We start from the raw sequence: 12149 nt of genomic DNA, 5'->3' as shown, positions 1-12149 counted from the left end.
TTAAATATAAAAATGAAAAATATGATTAATAAATAATTTTATTGATGCAATGATAAAATATTTCAATGGTGTTACAATAAATTTAATAATTTTAAGATTTGTAAGTTTTATATGATATTCAAATAAAATAGAAATTTGAAAGGAAAATGAAAATTCAATGCCCATCGCTAACTGATTAAAGAATTCTGTGCTACAAGAATAACATATATATAAAATTTCATTATGATTTGAGTTCCTTTTTTTCATGTCAAATGCATTCTAGATTTTTAGAGGTTTTCTTTAAACTTTCAAGTAATTTTAAAAATTGAATGTAAAGAAAAAAAGTCATTGAAATAATTTTTCTAACGAAGTTATATTTAATTTGAGCAATTGTTGATAAATATTTCATTAACAGGGATATTGACAATAACTTTTTTTACTTTTTCTGTAATTTAAGCAGTGGAAGTTTGAAGAAAGTCGAAAATTGTACTGAAAAATATGCTTACAAGCGTCAAATGAACTAATAGTACAACGTTTAATAATATTACTATTTGGAAAAATAATCTGATAAGAGTATGATAAAGTGGCTTCATTAATTCGCGGATTCGTCTGATTCTGAAAATTATGTACACGTGTTTTAGGGTAAACGTTATAAACACACTTAGAGCTTGCCAGCATATCATGCATTACTTGTTAACTGCCAAAGAGTATAAAAAAAATATTAGCTTGTTATATTGCAAATTAGTTATTTGAAATATCTTTGATGATTTAGTGCTTTTACTTAATTACTTGAATTAGTAATATTCAGTGAACAGGACTTCAATTTCTAGCTGTATATACACTAAACTTAATAAATTCGAGGGCTACATAATTATTAAAGTCAGATGAACTTATTTTATTTTCGACAACATATTTAATGTTATATTATAAGGAAAAAGAAGCATTTTTTTATTTCTTTCGATTTATAGCTGGCGTGCTCAGTGTAATTTTCCTTATTTCACGCGTAATATTATAAATGTATGTATGTATGTACATCATAAAATTATAATGAATTAATGAAAAGCAATGAAGATTACGGATCACCGTGGCACAACTAGCATCATCGTTATAGAAGGCTTGGAACGACCGCAAATCAAAGAATATTCATATTTAAATTAGTACTTTAATTTTTTTACTTTGTATTTTTTTTTTTTTTTAAAACAATTTAAATTTCGAATTAATGAATTTAAGTAAATTATTCCATGTTTTATATTGGCAAAGAAAAACAAAAAATTATGACAAAACTTCATCCGAAATTTTAAAGATTTAAAATAAACAATTGTCGATTATTTTCGAAGCCTAAGTGAAGCCTAAATAATTTATTTTTTTTTTTTCATAGAAATTAAATGTTGTATGCGTTTTATATATTATAAGGTTTCCTGTCTAATATTTATGCGAAGATTGAAGATCCCAATTTCTTGCCCAAACTGACAAGACTGACGCCAATTAAAAAAAAAAAGTTTCTTTCTATAACAAATTCACAATTTATTAATTAAATTTATTAATACGATATGATATAGGTGATATTAAAATATGTTATTGCTCAATTTTGTTGTCGTTAGTCTTCTATCGTTTGTTTAAACAAAATATGCAAATGATAAATACTAAAGATATTGCTTAATATACACTTTTAATTTGAAAAATAGTTATTTTTAATTCCAGACGAAGATGGCGCTAGTTTGCTGTCACATAAATGGAAAATCGTATTTAATCTTGTAATAATTGTAAAAAAGTCGGATCACGTTGATATTTTTTGAAGTAATTAGTTTATTTTAGAAACTTCGCACAACGAAACTCGGATTTATGTACGTTATATATAGTTCATCGATATTAATTGCATAAAGGTCCATTTCAACATTGTTCGATAATACTGTATAATCAGTTATCTGTAAGAAATTAGATTCATTTTAAAACGAAAGTTATTTGTGTAAAAGGTCTTAATGTATATCACGAGAAAGCTATAGCAAATGATTGAACTATTTGTTTCATTAAACTTTCGAGATCCAAAAATATAATTGCCGAAGCACACTAATTTCAAGTACAAAAGCGTCGGGTCGAATCGACGATTCGACAATCTTAAGAAAAAGAAAATATAAAAATTAATATTATATGCGTATATTTAATTGCCAATGAGTAGTATTGACCACGTTAAGAGGCTTGGTTTCAGTGAAACAAACCTTACTGGAGTATAAACATTATAGTTTCCGCTATGAGAGTGGAACCGGCAAGAAAAAGAGTACCAAACACTGATAAGAACTCCATTATGCCAGAGTATTTAGAGGAACTATGCTCACTGCCAGTACAAGTATGCGTGTGTAAGCATATATGCGAATTTAATATTAATTATTAAATTGTATTGTCACAACTTATAAATTAAAGCGATCTGTATTTACATTTGACTTTGCTACATACAGAATGACATACAGAACGTTTTATAAATTGTGAAATAATTTAATGAAAGATTCCGCAAAGTGCATTAGACAAGAGACAGCAATTAATAATAATATTAATACTATTACATAAACTCAGAAGAAATATAAATTAGACATAAGATTTAATTTTTTTGTTATTTATGATTAAATTTGGAGTTATCATTTTTATCACAACACTCAAAAGATTGGCTCCTCTTGTAATGCCTGAAGTTTCCAAATTTTTGAAAATTATAATAAACTAAATGTTTGATTTTTTGTTTTATTCTGAAAACATTGCTCTATTTAAGTATTTGCTTGTATATTTATCAAAAGGCATTGAACTTAAAAACTGCTAAATGTACTTTGCGCTTGAATCTATTACTAATCATTGATCTGTGGTTTATAGGTCAGCTTGCGTATACATTGAGCCATGTTCATATTAATAAGTAATGTAATATTTATATATAAATAGGAGCTCATATATATTACATCTTTTCGTTTTTTTACGAGAGTAATTCAATACGTGGCCTATTATATTCATTTTTTAATGTTTAAAATGTTTATCTCAGTCTTTCTATCATGCGCAACTTATATTTTTATTAATCATGTAAATGACACATGACATTAGTGACAAATTATGTGCAATCGTATGTTTAAGTTCTTTGCGACACTTACCTTCCCTTCTTTATTGTTGTGTTAAATCTCGGCAAAGTTTGTGTTAATTAAGGGAATACTCGAGTGTATTGTTATAAATTTTAATTATTGTTATATTATACATTTGGAAGCGCTTAAAATTAGTTTAAATTAAAAATTTTTTCCTTTAGTCGATGAATATAGGCCACGTGATATGTAGTACTATATGAAATAGAAAATGAATGGAAATTGTTAAGTATTATGATAACGATGAGAAACAGATTGAAATGTGCAGAGAAAACTCTAGTGTAATATTACGATTATCTATTATTACTTATTATTTTTAAGATATACAAATACATGCTAAATGGGATGTGTTTTGTCCCATTAATTTGAGCGTGTGGAACTGATTACACATAAAGGAAACAATAAAGAAGACATTTTTGTAGTGACTCATTATATACAAGACAATTTCAACAAGAATAGAAGAGTACATTCTTATGAGAGTCTAAAAGAAATTTTTGTATTCTTTGCTCTTTTACAATCTTTAGATAAAGCAAACAGTGCATAATAATAATCTGACAAATATCAGTGTTCATAATGAATTAATAAAATATAAAAAAGTGATCAATGAGCATAAAATTGAAAAATACTATATCTTTTTTCAAATGTATCTTACAGCAAGAATTTTAATTCCAATTAATTTTATGTCAAAGTATAATTTTTCATTCTTTCTTTTCTTTTTTCCTTTTTTGCATAAACAGAAATTTGTGGAAGTCAGAATCTTTTTGATAATTGATAGAACTTAATGATTTTATCATCTTCTTTTATTCCGCCAAAATGCGTACGAATAATGTCATAGTCAACTTTCAGTAGGAAATATATTTATTTATTTAATATATATATATAGCTATATATATATTATTTGCATATGTAATTTTCTTTGCTGAATATCGAAACACATTGTCGTGTATTCATTGCATTAGAGTATATTCTATCTATAAATGTTGTTTCTAGAATTTTACGTCTAATTTTAAGTAATAACATAAAAATATAAAACACGATTTTGCCATAGGCATACTCTTCAATTTATTTCCATACTTTCATTACTTTATCAAAAATTGAAATATCTTACGAATTACAGCATTTTTCTTTAAAATGTATTATAACACGATTACACAAAATATTTTAAAGCATCAATGCGTGTAGACAAAAATATAGTTCTGCGAAAGAAACTATTTTTATACTTTTCAAGTATATTGTAGCACTTAAAAAAAAGATTAAGTCATAGGCAAATATATGTATACATTTTTTTTCATCTCTACCTAAATTCGAGACAAATTTATGGTAATCATATTTTCTGGGGATAAATAAGGAACAAGACTGATAATATTAAGATTTTGTTTCAATATGCCTTTAAACCAAATTATTCTGAGTTAATACATCTGTGTAATATAAAATTTGCTTACATAATATATTAAAATCAACTGCAAAATTCTCTTATAGCTTAAAAGTGTGTTAGAACTGTGTTGAAACAACCCTTTGGTGAGAATTTGAAACAAGATCAAAATAATGAAAAATGAAAACACATTCAATATGAAATATTTTAATATAAGAAATTAAAAAATATAGTTAACAAAAGTAGAATAAATCATATATTAGTTTAAATATATAGTAGTGTCTCTAAGTAGCACTAAATTTTAATTAATTGAAATTTAAATTATGTACAAGTTAACAAGAATTAAAAAGGAAATACTTTTAGAGATTTCATTCTTCAACTAAAACAATTCCTTTAAAAAATATTATTTTATAGAAGATTATAGAAAATGATAAAACTATAAATAATTCGTCTTATACTAATCGTGTTACAATTTCAGTGCCACTTTTTCTCTGCTTCAAAAATTGTTTATGACCAGTAATCCTAATTAAAGTGTTATAGTTAAAGAAATATGTACAAAATTTTGCAATTATAAATACATTTTTTAAAGATTTAGTTTAAACTGAAATGGTTAAATAATACAATCCATCTTTTGTGACAACACATTTCTGTATTACTCCTTGAGTTGCTCTGCTTTGATAACCAACCTTATAGAGTAGCTTGCAATCATTAACGTTCAATTTTATTTTATTCGAAATTGAAAAATAACTTCTTTACATCTTTAACCACCATGAAATGTTTTACAAAAAATGTATTTCAATATACCCATTTTTAGGAAGGTTCTATTAATTTACATAATTATTCAATATAAATCCAATGATTGAACATATATCTGATCCTTTTATATAGTACTTTTCTACACAATTTAAAAATTACATGGTTCCTATTACAAGATTTATTCATAGTTACATGACTCATTTAAAACAATTTATTCGCAGTTACATGCAGTTTTTTTGAATTTTATAGAAAACATTTCTGTTTTCCTTTTAAATGCCATTAAAATTGTAGTGTTTATTAACAATACACAAAATCATTAATTTTTCAATAGACTTGTACTTCTTTAGTAAATCTTGAATACAATTCATTAAGATATCCAAATTTTTACACTGTGATTGTTTTGTAGATAACTTTAACTTTAAGAAACATTAAACAGATAAGTGATATAATATTGTAAAAATAAAGGACAAAGTTATATTTTAAAAAACATAAATGACTATGAAACAGTTACTTGAAAGAAACTGCATGTGATTTCAATAGATGTGATTCATCGCAATTGTATAATTTATCATATGTATATATACATACAATATATACAAGGTATTTTATTTTAATTTTTACATTTATATTTAGACTTATCTCCTAGACTATTTGTTATTCGAAAAATTTTTTCAAATAGAATTTACTTTTTTTCAAAGAACTGAAAAAATGCAAGAATTCATTGACTTATACATCCAATAAATCGAACCAGAATATAAATATATACAAATACACCTAACCTAACCTAACAATTTAGGTAATAGAAGATTAAATAAATAAGATTAAACTCTTTCAAAATAAGAAAATTTATAAAACATTTATAAGCATCTTTTATCAAAGTAAGTGAACACTAATATGCATCGTACAATAATCCAAATTTATTTCTTTACATTAACATGAAGTTACCCAACGTTTACTAACCAATAAGAGCCACTGCACTTATCACGTGTTTCATACGTGTACGTTTGTTTATTTGTACTGTCTCCTCTCACTCAGCACACCATAGGTTAGATATATATGTTTATGAAACAAATTAAAGGAAAACTATCTAATCTCTGATAACTCTATTTATTTTTACTACAGTAATATTACAGATATAACGATTTAACAGTTCACATTTCTCAAATAAACGATTTAACAATTTGACTCTTCAACTCGTTCTGCTTGAAGGAGATTACACTTTGCTCAAACGGCGGACAGAGTGGGGATGACAAGATGACTAATTTTCATACGTTCGAAGAACGACCAACGATAAAAAGTGGATCGAAGTGTGAAAGCTAGACAGTATTGTATTGGACATTGGATAGTAAAGCAAATTTGCTACCACGTCTAACAAGTTAGACTTATTCTTCCATCCATCTCCTCTCCATCACTTAGAAAATGTTTTCACGAATGATACAGTATATCTTTTAAACATTTAACAAATGTTAATTTAATTAAATATTTAATTAAACATTAAATAATTGTAAATAATCTTGTGTGATAAATATAAATATATATTTATCATAAAATGTTAGCTTCTTTGAAACAAAAATATTGAAATAAAAATTTTGTCAATAACGAATAACGAATTGTTTAGAACAATGCTACGCAATCAATGATACATTGATGAGAGTATAAAAAAGAGTTAAAATTTGAATAGCATTTCAAAGTATGTTCTTGACTATGATCAAGTTGAGACAGAGCTTCGAACACGATTTGATCCGCAAAAGATTAATACAGGCGAAAACATAACAAAAATATAAAAGATAAATAGATAAGTTAAAGGTTTATTTTAGTGACTTATTAAAATCAACTTACTTTTTTCTGTTTTTTTCAAACAATCCTGTAGTTTAGCGTGAATAAGAAATATAACAGGTAGACGATTGAATGTCAATTTGTATGATCGGTCATCATTCGACGGCCGGGATACTGATACAGCTCGACCTAAACTAAAATTATTGGGACTCAATTAGATTGGATTAGGTTAGAATAGTATATTGTCCAACGTGCCACTTTGAAGCGATCGGCTACACAAGCCTTATAATGACTTTTTTCCAGTTGCCCATTATATATATCCGCAGCTATGTGTTTATAGAAACACTAGACGAGTAACAATCTCTTACAGTATAGTGCATTCATTACACAATACAGAGAGAGTTCGATACAGTAGTACCAACAATTCTTACAAGTATCTCAAAATCTAAGGTCAAGTAACAATTATTGTTCAAATAAAAGTTATACAGAATTTCGTCCTCTATTAGATAATTAAAAATCATTGTGATTGATTCACGCAGTAATGTAATTTTAAAAAATTTTACGTTTTCTGTTAAAAGATAACATAAACATTTTTTTAAACTACTCCGATCTATATTTCTTATTAATGCTAAAATACACCATTTTTTTGCAAAAAAAGAAGAAAATAAGGTGTTTTCACTTTTTTATTTGTCAATAATATTAGATCGAAAAGAAAAAGTATAGCTTCTACCAGTGACGGCTCACGACTTGAAATGGTAGGAGTGCTACTACTGATGCAACTTGCCGATAAACAGAACTACATGATAACAGTGTCGTGTTACAGGATTAGTTTGCATGACATTATACGTGTATACATATGTGCGTAGTAATAAGCCATTGTTTGTCATAAACACAGTGCTATTAACGTTTTTCGCCCTCCTAAGTGCTGCAAGATAAATTTTTATTATTGTTCATACAAAATAAAATGTTTGCATGTATTATTGATCAAGTCTGGAATCTTTGAGTGCGTGAATGGCTGAGGAAAGTGATTAAAAAAACACAAAGAACAAAGGTGATAAAAGGACGTTTGTGAACGTGAAAAAGAATTTTTGAAATATACAGAAGCAAAGTCGTTAATATTTATTTTAATTTAATAACTACGTGTTGGACAGTTAGATTATTTTTGTTTTGTTCGTATTAAAGAACTATTTTGTCAAATATAAACAGTTTATAACAGGTTATGGATTTAGTTTACATAGAAATGCTATATGATGGTACGCAAAATAGGATAAGAAAAGTAGTGGTCAAAAAGAAATTTTAACAATAGAGAAGACAAGATTGGATTTTTAAAGAATGTCAGGGCAAATAAGACCACGTAAGATATGAGCATTTTGTGAGAAATGCATTGATGTGAGAAATTTCAATTGAAGGATGTGGACGAGCTTCAAATCTGAAAATTTAGATTAACCCTTACATTGAAGGCTTAAAGTTTGTACAGTCACTTATAGTAATCCCTCGCTAATATTCGTATGCTTCGGGTTTGCGATTCAAAGAATATTGAGGGAGGATTTATTCTGAAAATTGCTGGTTATTATCTCTGATTGCATTGATCACATCATAGTTGAAAATGAGAACCAATAAGTGTAAATGAAATAGAGAAAAGCATTTAAGATCTATTTATATTTACTGGAGTTGTAGATAACGTGGAAAGTTATTCAGTCGAAGCAGTTCCAGGAATTGGTGGAATGACTCCACAAATATTATTGAGGAAGAACATGTGAATATTAGAGTAATTATTGAGGACTTATTGTAATTACCTTACCATCTGTGGAGTCGAAATCAGAGGACTGGTAGAGAAAGGATGACAAAATACAAAATCCCATTGTGTGCACAATAGATGATCAACTATTAAACTACGTAATGAACTATACTGCAAGTTATCAAATATGGAATATATTAAACACAATGTATGAAAGAAATAGTGAATAGAAAAAGAACACACTCATGGAAGAGTTCTTTATGTACAAATGTAAAGACAATTTTGATGTTGCCTTCCACATAGCACATTTGGAAAATATTTTTAAATTACAAGCTCCATGATTGTACATAAAGGAAAATATCGATATTTTATAAGTGCATGAGAATTATTGCACAAAAAAGAGGAAATATTTGGAAATCTCATGACCAAATTGCTAATGCAGGAGCCAAAGAGCAAAGAGGTTTGAGAGGAACGTTCAGAACAGTGGTAGAAAAAATACTATAAATGCAATTCTTCTGAGTACTTAGCAGCACTTTGTAAGCAAGCTAGAGGTGGAGTAAAAAACTGAAGAAAGGAAGGAAGGATTTACTAAGAAAGATATCTCGGTGGAGATAAAAGAAATCTTGAAAAATATGAATTGTAAGATATATTGCTGATGAAACAGTGTGGTAGTAAAAACAGACAACAGAGAAGTTCTTAGAGGCAAGAAATGTAAGAATGGATTGTTCTGCATATGGCATCAATAGAAACACAGACAACCAAGGACTCTTTTCATGGCAAAATAGTCAAGAATTCTTAGGAAACTGGCATAGGAAACTAGGACAATTTAGTTATAGGAAGATACAAAAATTAAAGGAGATAGTGATTGGCATGGATCTAACAGAAGAGGAAGTGACAGAGGATCTAAGTACATGTGAGGTCTGCATAGAAGCTAGACAGACATGAAAACCATTCAGGGAAAGAAGGAAATGTCCATAAAGACTGTTCAAATTAGTGTATATAGATATATGTGGTCTAATAGATGACATGGGATACAAAAAGGTATTTTATGACTGTGCTGGATGATTTTACAAATTATATGGTGATGTATTTGCTTAGTTTAAAAGGTGAAGTGCTAAAGAAACTGTAAGAACACGCTGCAATGACTAAGGCAAAATTGAATCTGAAGTTGAGTATGTAACAATGGAGAAAGTACATTAATAGTGAAGTGAGAAAGTGGGATGAAATTAAGAGAATAATATTGGATTACATGCTACTCTGTGTATTGCAGCTGAATAACAGGACTGAATGTCTGAATTGTATCTTGTTGCACAAGATGAAAGTCCTACTGTGTAACAGCAATTTGAGGTGAGAGATGTGGTGGGAAATAGTATTGGTTGCCACGTATTTGCAAAACCAAAGTCTAGCTAAGATGCATAAAATTAGCCATAAGATGTGGAGTGACAGAAGACCAAACTTGTGAAATTTGCATATGTTTGGTAGTAAGATGTACGCAAAAAAGATGAGACTTCTAAATAAATTAGAAAAATGGAGTGCTATGTATACATTTATGTGGTTTAAAGTAAATACATATAGATTTTGGGACAAGAGGAGGATCGTGATGTCAAAGAATATAGTATTTGAAATCAATTGCATGGCGAATGAGAGAACTGCAAAATGAGATGATGTTGATATGGATGAAGAACAAGTGCTAACTGGAGGAAGTGAATGTCAAGAGGAAGAAGAGAGAGAAGAAAGAACTAAAGACGAGGAATTAGTGCAAAAAAAGACCAAAAACATAGAAGAGAGAAGAAAACAAGAAGAAAGTACAGCAAGACCAAAGCGAAACAGAAAACTTCTTGAAAGGTATCACTGCTACAATGTACTAACTTATCAAGAAATGAGTGAACAAGAGAAGCAGAAGGGATTAAAAGCCATCTGGGAAGAAATCAGTCACACACATCAGTCATTGCTGAAGAACAAAACATGGGACATGATAGACAAATAAGAAACAGGTGGAAAGAAAGTTCTTACTAACAAATGGGTCTTTATAGTCAAAAAAGATGAATGATATAAGGTTAGACTAATAGTTAGGTAATGTGAACAAAGTAAAGATAGCTTTAACTATGAGCATTTATATATAGTCCAATTATGTTACTTATATATAACTATATAGTCCATTTATGTTAATTATGATACTCTGAGAATTCTTTTAGTTGTAACTGCCTTGAAGAAGTACCATGCTGTAAAGTTCAACATAAAAATGGCATTCTTACATGGAAAGATTGAAGTTGTTTATATGTATCTACCAAAAAGCTTTAAAGGTGAAGCAGAAAAGGTATGTAAGCTTAGGAAAGCCTTATATAGCCTAAAACAGGCCTCGATATAGTGGAATAAAAAATTTACAAAGATATTTATGGAAGAAGGATTGAGGCAATTAAACAAAGTATTTTTTTAAAAAAGAGGATAGTAATATACATGATGGTAATATACATGGATGATGGAATACTTGTAGAAGTTAATTTAGGAGAAATAAGAAACATGCTGACAAAACTGGCATATGAGTTCAAATTAAAAGCTGGAGAAGAACCAACCAGGTTTTTAGGCATTGAAATGAAAAGAATGGATTGGGAAATAATGTTTGTGCAAGGTAACTATGTACAGCGAATACTTATGAATCTTAGGAGCTGATATAAAAAATAAACACAGGAATAGAAATAACAAAAATATAACAATAAATTGAATGAAATAACAAAATGTGAGTGTATGAGTTAAAAGTGCAAATAAACGAAAATCGATGAAGGAGTGCTCAGGAACAATCGATCTCTACTGTATCGATGCATGTATTATTAATCTTTTTTGGAATGTCGAGTGTGTGAAATGAGTAAGGAAAGCGAGTGGAAAGACAAAAAGGATAGACAAGTCGAGCAAGGTGACAAAAAGACGAAAAAAAGAAGTTTTGGGGTGTACAAAAGCAAAGTCATTAATATATATTTTAGTTTAATCATTGTGTTCAATAGTTATATCATTTTTGTCCCATTTGTACTAAAGAACTATTTTGTAAAGTGTAAGCAGTTCATAACAGTTATGACTATAACATTATTTATTTAATGTTGAAGTAATGTAAATAAATAATTAATCTCGAACAACGAATTTATTATTAAATTAATATCCTTATTAATTAACATTTGATTTATTTAGTTAATATTTAACTATTATAAATTTTTTAAGATAGATAGTATAATTGATTTACTTTTATTAACAAATTATATAATTATTTCTAAAGAGTGTTTTCAAAATTGCTTGACTTATTTAATACAAGATTATTACAAAAAATATATAGACAGATAAAACGTGTATATAATAAGAATAAAATATAAATAAAATATTATTATTAAACTATATTTAATATAACTATAAACTATGTATACTATATTAT

Source organism: Eufriesea mexicana, unplaced genomic scaffold (assembly GCF_001483705.2).
Source record: "Eufriesea mexicana isolate 0111107269 unplaced genomic scaffold, ASM148370v2 scaffold1992, whole genome shotgun sequence".
In the NCBI taxonomy this organism is placed as follows: domain Eukaryota; kingdom Metazoa; phylum Arthropoda; class Insecta; order Hymenoptera; family Apidae; genus Eufriesea; species Eufriesea mexicana.
Note: the sequence above shows the minus strand (reverse complement) of the source record.